Here is a 14,201-nt window from a genome sequence, read left to right on the forward strand (position 1 = left end):
CCAAATCGCAGGTCCGATCATGTCAGGAAACTCCAGTAGCTATCAGTTGCCTCTAGGCTAAAATAAAAATTATTCTATTTGGCATCTAAAACTTTTCCCCACCTACTTTCTCTATACCTTACCTTCCTTCACATATTCTACCTTCTAGCTGAACTTGCTGTTCTCCTCACACAACATTCCACTACCGTTTTCCATGAATACATTTCCTTTTCCCATTTTCACCTCACAGAATATACATCTTCCTTCCAAAGTGTTACTTCCCACAGGAAGCCTAACTTGGTCATCTCTCCCCCTCAACTTGTTAGTACCCTCTTCTCCAGCTTACTTTCTATTTCATTTGTATGTATTGTGTTTTTACTTAACTTTGTTCACTTATTCCCACAATAATACCCCCATCTAATAGATGGTAAGCTGCTTTTGTGACAGGACAGGGATTATACTGTCTTTGTTACCGTAATAATTACTACAATGTCTGCCATATGGTAGATTCTTAATATTTGTTGAAAAAATAAGTGAAGGAATGAATGAAGCAGTCTTCCTATGACAGTGTATATTATATTTCCAACCCATACACCTCTGATTCTATCCTGAGATAATGGACGTATATTTTTTCATTGTTTCTCCTGGACAAAGAATGGTGTCTTGAATTAATCATTGTGTTTATTGTTCAAGTCTACTTATTTCATTCTTCATCCTTTCATATGTTTCCCCATGTTTCTCAGAGTTCTTCAAATTGAACATCTCTAATATTGTATAATGTTTCATTATATTCATATACCACAAATTAGTCAACCATTCTCCATTCACTCAACACCTAATTTGTTTTAAGGTTTTTTGGGGATTTGTTTGTTTTTCAGACACACACACACAGTGATGCTATGAATATTTTGGTATATACTTTCCCTCCATATTAAACCTCCTTGGAGTATATTTCCAATATTGTGATAAATGAAAGAAAGGTTATGGAGAATTTAGTGACTTTTACTGTATAATCCCAAATTATACATTCAAAATAATTTAAAAGGCAATAAATGCCAGTTGACTTACTTGAAATTCTTCTCTGGAAAATTGTTCATTCATATCCTTTGACTATTTATCTAGCAGAGAATGACTTTGTTCTTGTATGGTTGTTTCAATTCAGTATATATTTTGTACTGTTGTCAATCAGTCATGTCCAACTCTTCATGACACTGTTGATCATACTGCCCATGAGTTTTTCTTGGCAGAGATACTGGAGTGGTTTGTCATTTCCTTCTTCAGTAGACTGGGCAAACAGAAAATTAAGTGATTTTTCCCAGGGTCACATAGCTAGTAAATGTCAGAGGCCAAACTTAGGTCATCCTGACTCCAGGCCCAGCACTATACACTGAGCCATCTAGATATCCTTTTATATCTTGTGTAGTACACTTTTATCTGTAATATTTTATACAAATATTGTCACATTCTGTAGATTTTCATAATTTATCTTCAATAGTTTTGCCAACAAAGCTTTTTAAATTCTATGTAATCATGCCACAAAAGCCTTGTGAGGTCAGTATTGTGAGCATTTCTATCCTCATTCCAGCAATGAGAAAGCTGAGGTTCTGACAATTGAAATGACTTGGCCATAATCACACAACTTTTAAGCATCAAAGGCAAAATTCAAACTCATGTTTCCTGGTTTTAAGCCCGATGATCTGTTTCACTATGCCACTCTAAAAAGTGAAAGCCTCAAAGTCTAAAATGTTGAATAATGGACTGATAAAATGATACAAACACAATAAATACAGAACTGTTGCAAAGCTGAAAAGACTATAGATTCCTTTTGACACAAATGACAAGGCCAAAATGCAGGGCCATTCAAGACGGCCTTGTGTTGCACACCTCAGATTCCAACTGTGAATTAGCTGAAACCAGGGCAAAGATCATATCTCTGGACATTGAAAAGATCCATAATAAATTCAAAGCACTTTGTTCCAAAGGAGAAACATGAAGGCTCTGAAGTTCTTTAGCCCTGCCTAAATATTTGTAGTCAAAATAAGGCAATAAATTAGAAACAACAAGGCACTCACTGTGCTAATAGTTTTATGCGATTGCTATCTAAAAAAGAAGGATACCGATGCAGAGGTCAGTGAAACATAATGTCAGTGAACACTAAGGATATCACTGTATTAAAGCACCATAAAGTAACTGATATTAATCATAATGACCTAAGTCACCGAGCAAAACATCAGGTCAATTTTTTTAAAGTAATGATTAAAGAAGTAAATTTCAGTAATCTGAGTAATTCAGTTTTGAGAAATGACTCATTCCCTGAAAATATTGGGGAAATAAGATGCCACACTGCTTATACATAGAACTGACAAAAACATATATGGAATGCTCAATACTGTATATTTGTTAATACGTGGTAACAATGAGTGGGGCAGCTAGGTATTCTGGGCCTGTGATCCCTTTCTTCTTCCTGAGTCTTAAAGCTAGGATTGTGTTCACCGTGCCTCCTCACTATCAGAGACATCTAAATATTTGAGGTAGGACTGTTCTCTTGGCTGCAATTCTGCCTTTTCAGCCCTAACCTACCATAACTAATGACTAAAGAGTAAGTAAGAATTGAAACAAAAGATGACCAGTTTACTCATCACAGAGATATCGGTTTGGGAGGGGAAGACCTCCAGAGTTCAGTGATTTTAACCCTGTGCAGCACCAGAGTGGTAAAACGCAACACTGAAGGGGCTTTGGAATTATAGACCTGGGTCTGAATTGGGCCTCCAACATTTACTCACTGTGTAGTTATACACATCGAATTTACCTCACAGAGTCTCAATTTCCTTTCTATAAAATGGATGTAATAATACTTGCATTGTCTAACTCACAAGATTTGTGAAGAAAATACTTTATAAACCATAAGATTTATATAGCAATAAAAATTGCTATGCAAACAATATTTTAAGATTTTTTTCGGCCCTACTGACCATATGTGCTTCTTTATGGATATGTGAGTGGAGAAAATATGGGTATGTATACATACACACACATACACACATGTGTGTATGTAGGTACACACACATATGTGTATGTATATGCATGTGCATGTATGCGTATGTGTATTGTACATGTATGTAGGTACATACGTATACACATATGCATATATTTGTGTATATACATGAGTACATATGCACATGTATATATGTGTACATATACATATATACACATATACATATGTTTTTTTCTATACACACATATACAAGATAAATGTCCCTGTATCTTTGTTGTTTGTCCTTTCTTTTTTAGGTAAAAATAAACCACCTTTTGTTAACTTGTCAATGACATATGATTGCCTCATTTCATCCCAACTTCAGACCTAAATAGGATACTGAAATTAAGCCTACCTCTACCAGTCAGTCAGCTAAAAGGTGTGTGTGTGTGTGTGTGTGTGTGTGTGTGTGTGTGTGTGTGTGTGTGTGTGCGTGTGTATGTAAAATCTCAGAATTATGGTAGAGAACCTTTTGGAAAAATAGAAAATTGTATGTCAAAGACACAACTCCATGTGAAACAGATATATTTATAGCTTGGGGTTTAAACGAATATCAGTGGGTTCATCAACACTAGGAAATTGACCCTTCAGAGTTTTTTGATGGAATCTAGAGCAGTTGTTGAAAGAATTTAGAGATTGGCAGTATGTTACTCACATGAAAACAAAAGGAAGAGAATTTAAAGGACGGGACTGTGTGGAATGAGGAAATGGGAATTTTGAGTTCTGTTTTGAAAGTTGTTCAGATATATGTCTAGCAACCTGAGAGAGTGTGTTGGGCACAGTCTCTTGGGAATTTGTAGGCTATTTTGGATGTGGTTTTCTGGTGGACTTGGAAATATATGAGAGTGCGTAGGGCTAAGTAGAGAATTATGCTGTCAATGAATATTTTTGACTCTTGAGATTGCATACATTGGGTTTTAGTGTCAATCCCAATGGTGTGATTTTGGCATTTAGGTGTGGCCCAGCTACCTCAGGATGCACATCCACAGTTTCTTGGGAAAATATTCAGAGCCTGTATAAGTACACACATGTGACTGGGACTATTTTTTTTTTCTTTTCTTCAATCATTTTTTTTACTTTAATAAGTTTTTCTCAACTGCTGTAAAAGTAGTTTAACATTCAATTTTTAAAATTCTAAGTTCCAAATTAACTCACTCTCTCCCTCCTCATCTTCCTCCTGGAGAAGGCAAGCAATCTGATAGCAATTACATATGTAAAGTCATGGAGATTTCTGGGAAGAGAATGAGAGGGAGAGCTATGGAGTTCTACAAAGTGGTTTTTTTTGTTTGTTTGTTTTTGTTTTTTTCCAGAAGCTGCATCCAGAGGGATTATGAGGACAGATGACTACTTAGATGACACCTGTAGAATGCATCATCACAAGACTATATCTAGACTATATATATATATATATATATATATATATATATAGTCAAATAACATTGACATTATTCCTTTCCCCTTTCTCTCTCATTGCTACACCAAGGGAAAGATACCAAAGAATTGCCCCCTCAATATCTAAAGAGGAAAGCCTTCTTGTTCCCTGTAGTCAGAAGAAAAATCACCAGTTGCTATACTTTCATTGTGATGATCAATTCCTACCCTCCTTACCCCTTCTTCTCCCTAATGAGTGTTCTATTTGCTCCTCCTTAACTCTGTGACACACTTGCCCATCAGTAGGTACAATCAAGGTGAAAGTGGGTTTAACCTTAGGGAACCCATGTGGCAAAAGATAACATAACTCCTAAGATGCTAAAAGTGATTTTTCTCCCCTTGTAAAGTAATCACAAAGTCTTCCTTGGGAATGGTGCAGCCTTTCTGCCAGGTTCCCCCTTGCAAAGTCTGGACTACCTTATGTCAGCGTGTCAGGTTTGTCCTAGACTCTCTATGGAAACACTGGCACCAGCTACTGCTCTCCTAGGGATGCTGCTAGGAGAGGGATGAGAAGTCCAAATATGCCTATATTCTGAAGTTCACAAGAACATCTACAGGTCAAGAAAACAGGAAGTAGGGACTGAGGGAACAGAGGTTTCTTCCCCCTACCCCAAGTTCTTTCCTCTCAGGAGCTTTTTCCATTAGATTGCCAGATGCAGAATATTCTGGGCTTCCAAAATGGCCTAATTCTTGGTCCCTTAAAGGTGTGGTAAGTCCATAGTGCATGACCAAAACCCACAGAATATGATCAAAGTCTCTTTAGCCTGTTCAGATATGCCTCCTGAATAGCATTAATCTGTTATATCCAATGACGTTCAAGGACATGTAGTCCATTGACCTTGATTGATGGATTGATTCAAAAGAGATGCCTGAGTCCTGGTCATAACTAGTTCATGCCACTGATTGATTCAGAAGAAATGCTCTCACCTAATCCAGGTGGGCTAGGGATTATTGAGGTTATTGGTTGTTTCAAGGGTGATAAAATGTAGTAGATGTGTGATAGGTATCTGGTTGGCAGAGCTCTGTGTACCCAGTAGGGCCAGATTGCCAGTGAGGCTAGAAAAAATATGTCCAGGCCAGGCTGTGAAGGGGTTTAAAAGTCAAACAAATACTTTTATGTTTTATCCTAGTGAAAATAGATAAGATGGTGCAGAGGGCAGTCACAATGTCATATCTATGCTTAAAAAATTATTTTGACAGTGTTGAGTAGGGTTGACTGAAATGATGAGAAATTTGATGTAAAGAGATCATTTAGGAAGCTCTTGCAGTAATCTAGGAGTGAGGTGATGAGGGCTTTACCTAGGTTGTTGCTGTGTTCCTCCATTGTTACTGAAAAAGATCATGCCATCACAGAAATGATGACATGACTTGCACTTGACTTTGTTCTGAGTGAGGGAGGGCTGTGCAGGTCACCAGCTTCACTTCTCCTCCAGAGCCATCTGAATCCAGTCACCAGATATTCATCAGGATGACTGGAGATGGCCCAGGATGCAATGGGAGACCTTGGCCCCTTTAGGCCAAGGTCTGTTCAGGTACTTTCTTAGGGTGAGGTACAGTAACTATCTAAATGAAGAGAAAGGCAGATTAGAGAGGTGCTGTGAAGGTAGAAATAGGAAGATTTGGCCACTGATTGGATATGTGAGGTAAGTGAAAGTGATGATTACAGGATGATACTGAGATTACAAACCTAAAATTGGAAAGATGGTATTTCTTTCAAGAAGAAGTAGGGAAGTTTAAAAGGGGAGAGGTTAGTGAGAAACATAATGAGTTCCATTTTAGACATGTCGAACTTAAGATATTTCTGGGACATCTACTTTGAAATCTCCACTAGGCAATTGATAATCTGGGCCTGAAGTCATAGAGTTATCGATTGATATACCTTTTCTAGGAAAGACAGTATTGATTCGATTACTGTTGTCAGAGCAAGAGTTCAAAAGTGTGTTGGGAGTGGAAATGGGATAAGACTCCCTCCCTCCCTTTTTTCTTCAAAATTGACTTCTTCTGACAGTGTTTCTCATGTGAATATGCATTGATCTAGGTAGGCAGTGGAACTGAGGGAATGTATAAACCAGCACGTGGCCTATTTTGATTAGAAGTATAAGAGCTGCTAGTGTTTTAGTCTTGGATCTTGGCGGCTGTCTTTCTTGTCTACTGGCTTACAAACAGAGCAGGCAGCGAGCTACAAACACTGCTCCCACACCTTTCTCCTTCCACAAGGGAGAAAATCTACAGCTTTTCTCAAACTCTTCTTTGTCCCTGGGTTTAGTAAAGGAACAAAGTCTCAACACTGTCTTTGTAGCACTGCTTGCCTGGTGTTCTTTCCCTTCTCATTCTTTCTGTCTATTTAACAGAAGAATCTTTTGGGATAGGTGTGTATATATGTATAAACATGTATGTAAATGCACACATATACATACAATGGGAGCATATGGTATAAGTATTTACATACATATAGACATATATTTGAGTGGTTCTTCAGTCATACCTGTGACCTCATTTGGGGTCTTCTTGGCACAAATACAGGAGTGGTTTGCCACTGCTCATTTTACAGATGAGAAGACTGAGACAAACAGAGTAAAGTGACTTACCCAGGATCATGCATCAAGTAAGTGTCTGAGGGCAAATATGTGTGTGTATCTATATGTATATCTATACGTGCATGTGCATACACATTATATGTATACATATATACATGCATAAACTCATGCATGTGTTTTGTATAAATATACACATACACGCATATGTATATATGCATATATGGAAGCTAGGTGTCAGGGTGATAGAGTGCCTGGCCTGGGGTCAGGAAGACTCATCATCCTGAGTTCAAATGTGGCCTCCGACACTTATTAGCTGTGTGTCCTTGGGCAAATCACTTAACCCCATTTGCCTTAATTTTTCATCTGTAAAAAGAGCTGGAGAAGGAAGTGGCAGATTGTTCCAGTATTTTTACCAAGAAAATCCCAAATGGGGTCACATAGAGTTGAATACAACCAAAAATGACTCAACAACAGCACTAGCAACACGCAACACACACACACACACACACACACACACTTCTATTTAGATGATAAGGGAAAGGAATTACAATTGTGGGGACTTGGGAAAAATCTCCTGGAGGAATTGGTGTTTGTGATGAATATTGAAAGAAACAAAGAAATCAGGGCTTCCAAGAGTCTGAAGTGAAGTGGGAGAGGCATTCTAAAACTGTGAAACAGCCAGTATAATTCATGTAGAAGGGAGGTGAAGCCATATGTGGTCAACAGCAAGTAGGTGAGAATGCTTCAGTGGGTCAAAGGGAATAATTTGGTAAAAGATTAAAAATATAAGAGAAGTCCAGGTTACAAAGAGATTTAAAGGACAGCCAAGTTTGTATTGGATCATAGAAGGAACAGAGAGACTCAGGCTTTCATTTGGTGGGAAGAGGGGAGATGATGGTGTCAGTGACATAATCAGACCTAGTCTTTAGGAAAATCACTTTGACAGCTGTTTAAAAGATAGATTCCAGGTCAGACCCCTTCAGCCTCCGCCGCCGCCAACTCCTCTCCCAGCAGCTCTCGTGCCACCTCCGGCCGGCAGCTCGGCTCTGCTCCTCCGGCTGGGCAGGAGGAGGCTGAACAGGGGTGGAGGGTGGGGGAAGGCGTCTTAGCTGTCGAATTCCCTTCATCGGGAGCATCTCCATGGGGTCTGCCCACTCAGTCCCTTTAAGAGAACGTCCAGTGCAACCGCTGCACCGAAGTCACCATCGTAGCCTTGTATCTCACAGGACTTTGTCTTCCTGGAGAACCACCTTCAGTGCAAAGCTGGAAATAGCCCGTCTTTAAATTCCATCTCTTAGTTTTCCGTTGTGTGGCACTTTAGAGGAGCACCAAGAAACAACTTTAGCAGTGGTGAATTTAACTTCAGTTTCCTTGATGAAGGCTTTACTGCTAAGGATATTCTGGACCAGAAAATTAATGAAGTTTCTTCTGATGATGATAAAGATGCCTTGTCGTTCCTGACCTTGGTGACATCCTAAAGAAACATCTGAGATGGTACAAAGCTCTTCCTCCAGTAACTCCTTTTTATGCTGTTAAATGTAATGACAGCAAAGCTGTAATGAAGATGCTGCTTTAGGAGCAGGATTTGATTGCGCTAGCAAGACTGAAATACAATTAGTACAAAGTCTTGGGGTGTCTCCAGAGAGGATAATCTATGCAAATCCATGCAAACAAGTGTCACAAATTAAGCATGCTGCCAACAATGGAGTACAAATGATGACTTTTGATAGTGAAGTAGAGCTAATGAAAGTTGCCAGAGCTCATCCAAAAGCAAAGCTGGTTTTGAGGATCGCCACTGATGACTTCAAAGCTGTTGGTCCTCTAAGTATTAAATTCGGTGCAACTCTCAAAATTTGTAGACTGCTTCTTGAGTGAGCAAGGAACTGAATATTGATGTTATTGGAGTCAGTTTCCATGTGGGAAGTGGTTGTACTCATCCAGAAAACTTCCTCCAAGCAGTTTCTGATGCTAGATGTGTCTGACATGGGGGTGGAGTTTGGTTTCAATATATACCTTCTTGATATTGGTGGTGGTTTTTCTGGTTCTGAAGATGTAAAGCTTGAATTTGAAGAGATCTTGAGTGTGATCAATCCGGCATTTGACAAGTATTTTCCTTCTGACTCTGGAGTGAGAATCATAGTTGAACCAGGCAGATACTACGTTGCATCAGCTTTCATGCTTGCAGTTAACATCATTGCCAAAAAACTTGTATTGAAGGAACAGACAGGTTCTGATGATGAAGATGATGCAAATGACCAAACCTTTTTATACTATGTAAATGATGGAGTATATGGATCATTTAATTGTATCCTGTTTGATCATGCTTGTGTTAAACCTATTCTACAAAAGAGACCCAAACCAGATGAGAAGTATTACTCTTGTAGCATATGGAGACCAACATGTGATGGCCTTGATTGAATTGTTGAACGCTGTGATTTACCAGAAATGCATGTGGGAGACTGGATGCTCTTAGAAAACATGGGTGCTTATACTGTTGCTGCTGCTTCTACTTTCAATGGATTCCAGACACCTACTATCTATTATGTGATGTCTGGGCCAGCATGGCAATGCATGCAACAAATCAAGAACCAAGGTTTTCCGGCAGAAGTAGAGAATCAGGATATCAACACTTTGCCATTATCTTGTGCTTGGGAAAGTGGAATGGAACATCGCTCAACAACTTGTACTTCAGCTAGTATTAATGTATAGATGCTGTTTGTAGCTATTAATTGCAAGTTTATCTTGAATGTGGAGTATTTTGGGGGACCAGTAACTTAATTCCTGCTAAGTTAAATATGTTTTAAGAATAGGGTTGCAACAATAATGCAAGCAAAAATGCAACAATATGGAAGATTAAGAGATGGGGCCACACTTATCTGTGTTCCTATGGAAACTATTTGAATATTAGTTTTATATGAATTTTTATTCACTTTTCAAATATGCTTCTAAAGATTGTCCCTCAGCTGCTAAGCAAGCATTTGTAGTCTGTAAAATGGCAGAATGGGATTGAGCTTAGTGTTGTGACCTGTTTTAAAATAAAAGTATATTGAAATTAAAAAAAAGATAGATTCTGGTGGGGAAAAGCTTGAGGAAGAAGACCTCTTTAGTGTATATTGTTGGTTGGATGGTTGTTGTCCTCCGTCTTTGAAGAGGACCAAAACAACATCACCATAGTAAAGTGAAATTTCAATGTGTCTGACTGTGGCTGATCAGACCAATACGAGCTCGGAATGTTCTACCATAGGTTGGGCACAGATAGTCCATATGAATATTTGGGGTGGATATCCCAAATTTGCACATCCTGTGTTTACTTTGTGCTGTGTCAATTTTGTTTTGCTCAAAGAGCGCAGCATCTTTTCTTATGTGGGCATGCCATGCTGAGTGATCCTGTGCAAGTATCTCCCATGTTGCACAGTCAAATCCAAAGTTCTTGAGAGAGACCTTGAGGGTGTCCTTGTATTGTTTCTTCTGGCTATCATGTGATCACCTGCTCCATGCAAGTTTTCCATAAAAGTCTCTTTGAAAGCATACATTCTGCATTCAAACAACATGGCCAGCCCATCAGAGTTGCACTTTCTGAAGCATAGTTTGAATACTTGGCAGTTCAGCTTGAGTGAGGACTTCAGTGTCTGGTACCTTATCATGCCAGGTGATCCTCAGAATCTTCCTAAGACAGTTCAAGTGGAAGTGATTCAGTTTCCTGGCACAGCGCTGGTAAACTGTCCATGTTTCACAAGCATATAACAATGAGGTCAGAACAATGACTCTGTAGACCTTCAGTTTGGTAGTCATTCTAATACCTCTTCTTTCCCAAACCTTTCTTCGGAGCCTCCCAAACGCTGAGCTAGCTCTGTCAATGCATGTACCCACCTCATTGTCAATGTGTACATCCCTGGAAAGTATACTACCAAGATAAGTGAACTTATCCACAGCACTCAAAATTTCTCCATTTGGTGTAACCGGTGGTTCCACCTATGGATGGTGTGGTGGTGGCTGATGGAGCACCTGTGTTTTTTTGGTGTTAATTATTAGGTCAAAATTAGCACAGGCAGCAGAGAATTGATCCATACTTTGCTGCATCTCAGCTTCAGAGGCTGCATTGAGTGCACAATCATCTGCAAACAGAAAATCATGTACCAACACTCGCTCCACTTTGGTTTTGGCATGTAACCTTTTCAAATTGAAGAACTTACCATCAGTACAGTAGTTGACCTTGATGCCATGTTCATTCTCATTGAAAGCATTTGTCAACATGGCTTAAAACATCATGCTAAAAAGTATGGGAGGAAGTACACAGTCTTTTTTCACTCCATTGGTGATGGGGAAGGCACAAGAGCTTTGTCCATTATCCAGAACCCAGAAACATACCATCATGAAATTGATGTACCATATTGATGAACTTCTCTAGGCAACTAAATTTTGACATAATTTACCATAAGCCTTCAAGACTAACAGTGCCAAAGGCCTTGGTCAGATCCACAAATATTGTGTACAGACCTCTGTTCTGCTCCTGGCATTTCTCCTGGAGTTGTCAGGCAGCAAACACTATATTGACTGTTCCTCGGCCCTTTCTGAAGCCATGCTGCCTCTCAGGTATATGACCATCTTCCAGGTGAAGGATCAGACTATTAAGGAGGACTCTAGCAAGAATTTTGCCAGCAATGACTATGAGAGAGACTCCCTGTGATTGTAGCAGGACAATCTATTCCCTTTACCTTTATAGACATGGACAATGGAGGCATCCTTGAACTCCTGGGGGATAACCTCCTCTTGCCATATAACCTGGAAAATTTCAGTCAGCTTTTGTATGAGCAAAGGTCCCCCTACCTTGTAAATCTCAGCTGGAATAGAATCAGCACCAGGTGCTTTGCCACATGAAAGGAGCCGAATGGCCCTCAAAACCTCTTCTTCAGTTGGAAGTTCAGCTAAGGAAAGATTGACTTCAACTGGAGGTAAACAGTCAATGGCCTCAGCACTGAGATTGATGATGGTCTGTTGAGAACACTATGGAAGTGTTCAGTCTATCCCTCTAGGATCATGCTCTTATCACTAATCAATGTGACTGCATCAGCACTGAGCAGTTGTGATGCACCATAAGTTTTTGGTCCATAAATGGCTTTCAGGGAATCATAAAAGCAATTTAGATTGTTACTATCAGCATAAAATTGAATTTCATCTGCCTTCTTACTGAGCCAGAAATCCTGTATCTCTCTAAGTTTTGCTTGTAGTTTGCTTTTGACGGAATTAAATGCTGCCTTCTTAGAGGTGGATGAACTATTCTGCTGGTAAATCCTGTGTTTTTCATTTAGTCACTTCTGAATTTCCCCATCATTTTCATCAAACCATTCTTGGTGTTTGTTTATGTTCTGACCCAGATGAGCAAATACAGTGCTGTATACCAAATCTCTGAGAGCTGCCCACTCCTTTTCTGCTCCACTGTTGCCAACTTTATGTTGGCTCAACTTTCCCTCCAAGTCAGCAGCAAACTGTTCACACTCAGAAAAGAGGTCTAATTTGTTGACATTAACTAATTTGTGGACATTAATTCTTTTGGTAGTCATTTTGCCTTGGGGTCAGCGCCTTTGATGAATGTGAATATTTAGCTTGGAAAGGATAAGTCTATGATCAGTCCAGCACTCTGCACCACACATTGCCTTTGTCACTCTCACATCTTGTCTGTCTCTGCTCCTTACAGTGACATAATCTATTAGAGGCCAGTGTTTGCTGCAAGGGTGCATCCATGAAATTTTATTGCATTTAGGTAAATGGAAGACTGTTGGTGATGAGAAGGTCATACGATGCACAAGTCTTCAGCAGTAAATGGCCATTGCTGTTGCTGTTTCCAACTCCATTCCTCCCTAGGACTCCTTGCCAAGTATGGTAGTTTGAGCTTACTCTAGCATTAAAGTCACGCAGAGTTATAAGCTTGTCCTCTTTTGGCACATTGATGATAAGGGTCTCTAGGTTCAGATAAGAGATGGTGAGTGCCTGAGTTAAGTGGTGGCTGTTCAGAGAAGGGGAAACATATAAGAGATGCACAGAAAGAAAGTGTAAATTAAGGAAACTAAAGATGCAGACTCAGGGAGAGACAAGAGTTGGCAATGATAGCAGTGTTACAAAACTGGCTGACTGGAAGGAGAGGGCTTCCCTCAACAATAATGGTGAAGCCTAGAAGAGGGGTGAGTTTTACGGGGAAAGATGAAAGATGTGTGTTTAAGACATGTTGAGTTTGAGATACCTAGTGGATATCCAATTTGAAAAATATGATAGACAGTAATGTAGAATGTTAAATCAAGAGAGATATTAGTACTGGGTAGATCGACCAGATACCTATGAATCATCTACTTAGCAATGATAATTGAACCTATGAAAGTCAATAATAACATCACGTAAGAGAGTATAAGGAGAAAAGAGCAGGGTTAGGATGGCGTCTCGGTGAACACCAATAGTCAACGAGCAGTTCTCATATTAAGAAGCAGTCAGACAGGCAGGGGAAGAAGCAAGACAAAGTAGAGTCATAAAATTTCTGCAAGGTGAAAGTACCCAGGATAAGAAGGTGAGTCAGCAGTGGCTATAGGAAAGTCCATAAGTATGTGGATTGAAAAGGGGCTATCCACTGCAATTCTCATTAAGTAAAATATGCACTTTATATATTTCAGATTACTATTAGTAATTCTATATTGTATAGAAACCATTAGATTTACATGTTGTTGAATTTATGATTCTCCTGGAGTTTGTGTTAAATAGTTTAATTTTTAATAGATTGGTATGTTGTTACTATACCAAGAATTCTCCCATAATTTATATTGTGATTAGGAACATGATTCTTTAGTTATATATACACCTTTTCAGGCATGCTAAGGCTAATGACATAAAATCCTAAAAATACTGACACTCCAATAGACTTGGAGATGTAGCTGGCTAAAAATCTGGTAAAATATCTATACATATGTACACATATATGCATGTATGTATGTATAGATTTTTTTCTAGTCTGTAACATTCATTCTACATAATATGTTGTTATTTAGTAGTTTTGAGTTGCGTCTGACTCTCTGTGACCCCATTTGGGGTTTTCTTGGCAAAGATACAGGAGTAGTTTGCCATTTCCTTCTCCAGCTGGTTTTACGAATGAGAAATCTGAGTCAAACAAAATTAAATGGCTTGCCCAGGGTCACACAGGGAGTATCTAAGACAAGATTTGAACTCAGGGAGATGAG

The 14,201-nt window shown here is 39.2% G+C and overlaps 1 pseudogene; it reads left to right on the plus strand.

The window, feature by feature from the left end:
* The first annotated feature begins 8,450 nt into the window (after window positions 1–8,450).
* LOC140498659 (ornithine decarboxylase pseudogene) lies at window positions 8,451–9,698 on the plus strand (annotated as a pseudogene).
* Window positions 9,699–14,201: the final 4,503 nt, after the last annotated feature.

Source organism: Notamacropus eugenii, chromosome 4 (genome assembly GCF_028372415.1).
Source record: "Notamacropus eugenii isolate mMacEug1 chromosome 4, mMacEug1.pri_v2, whole genome shotgun sequence".
Classification (NCBI taxonomy): Eukaryota; Metazoa; Chordata; class Mammalia; order Diprotodontia; family Macropodidae; genus Notamacropus; species Notamacropus eugenii.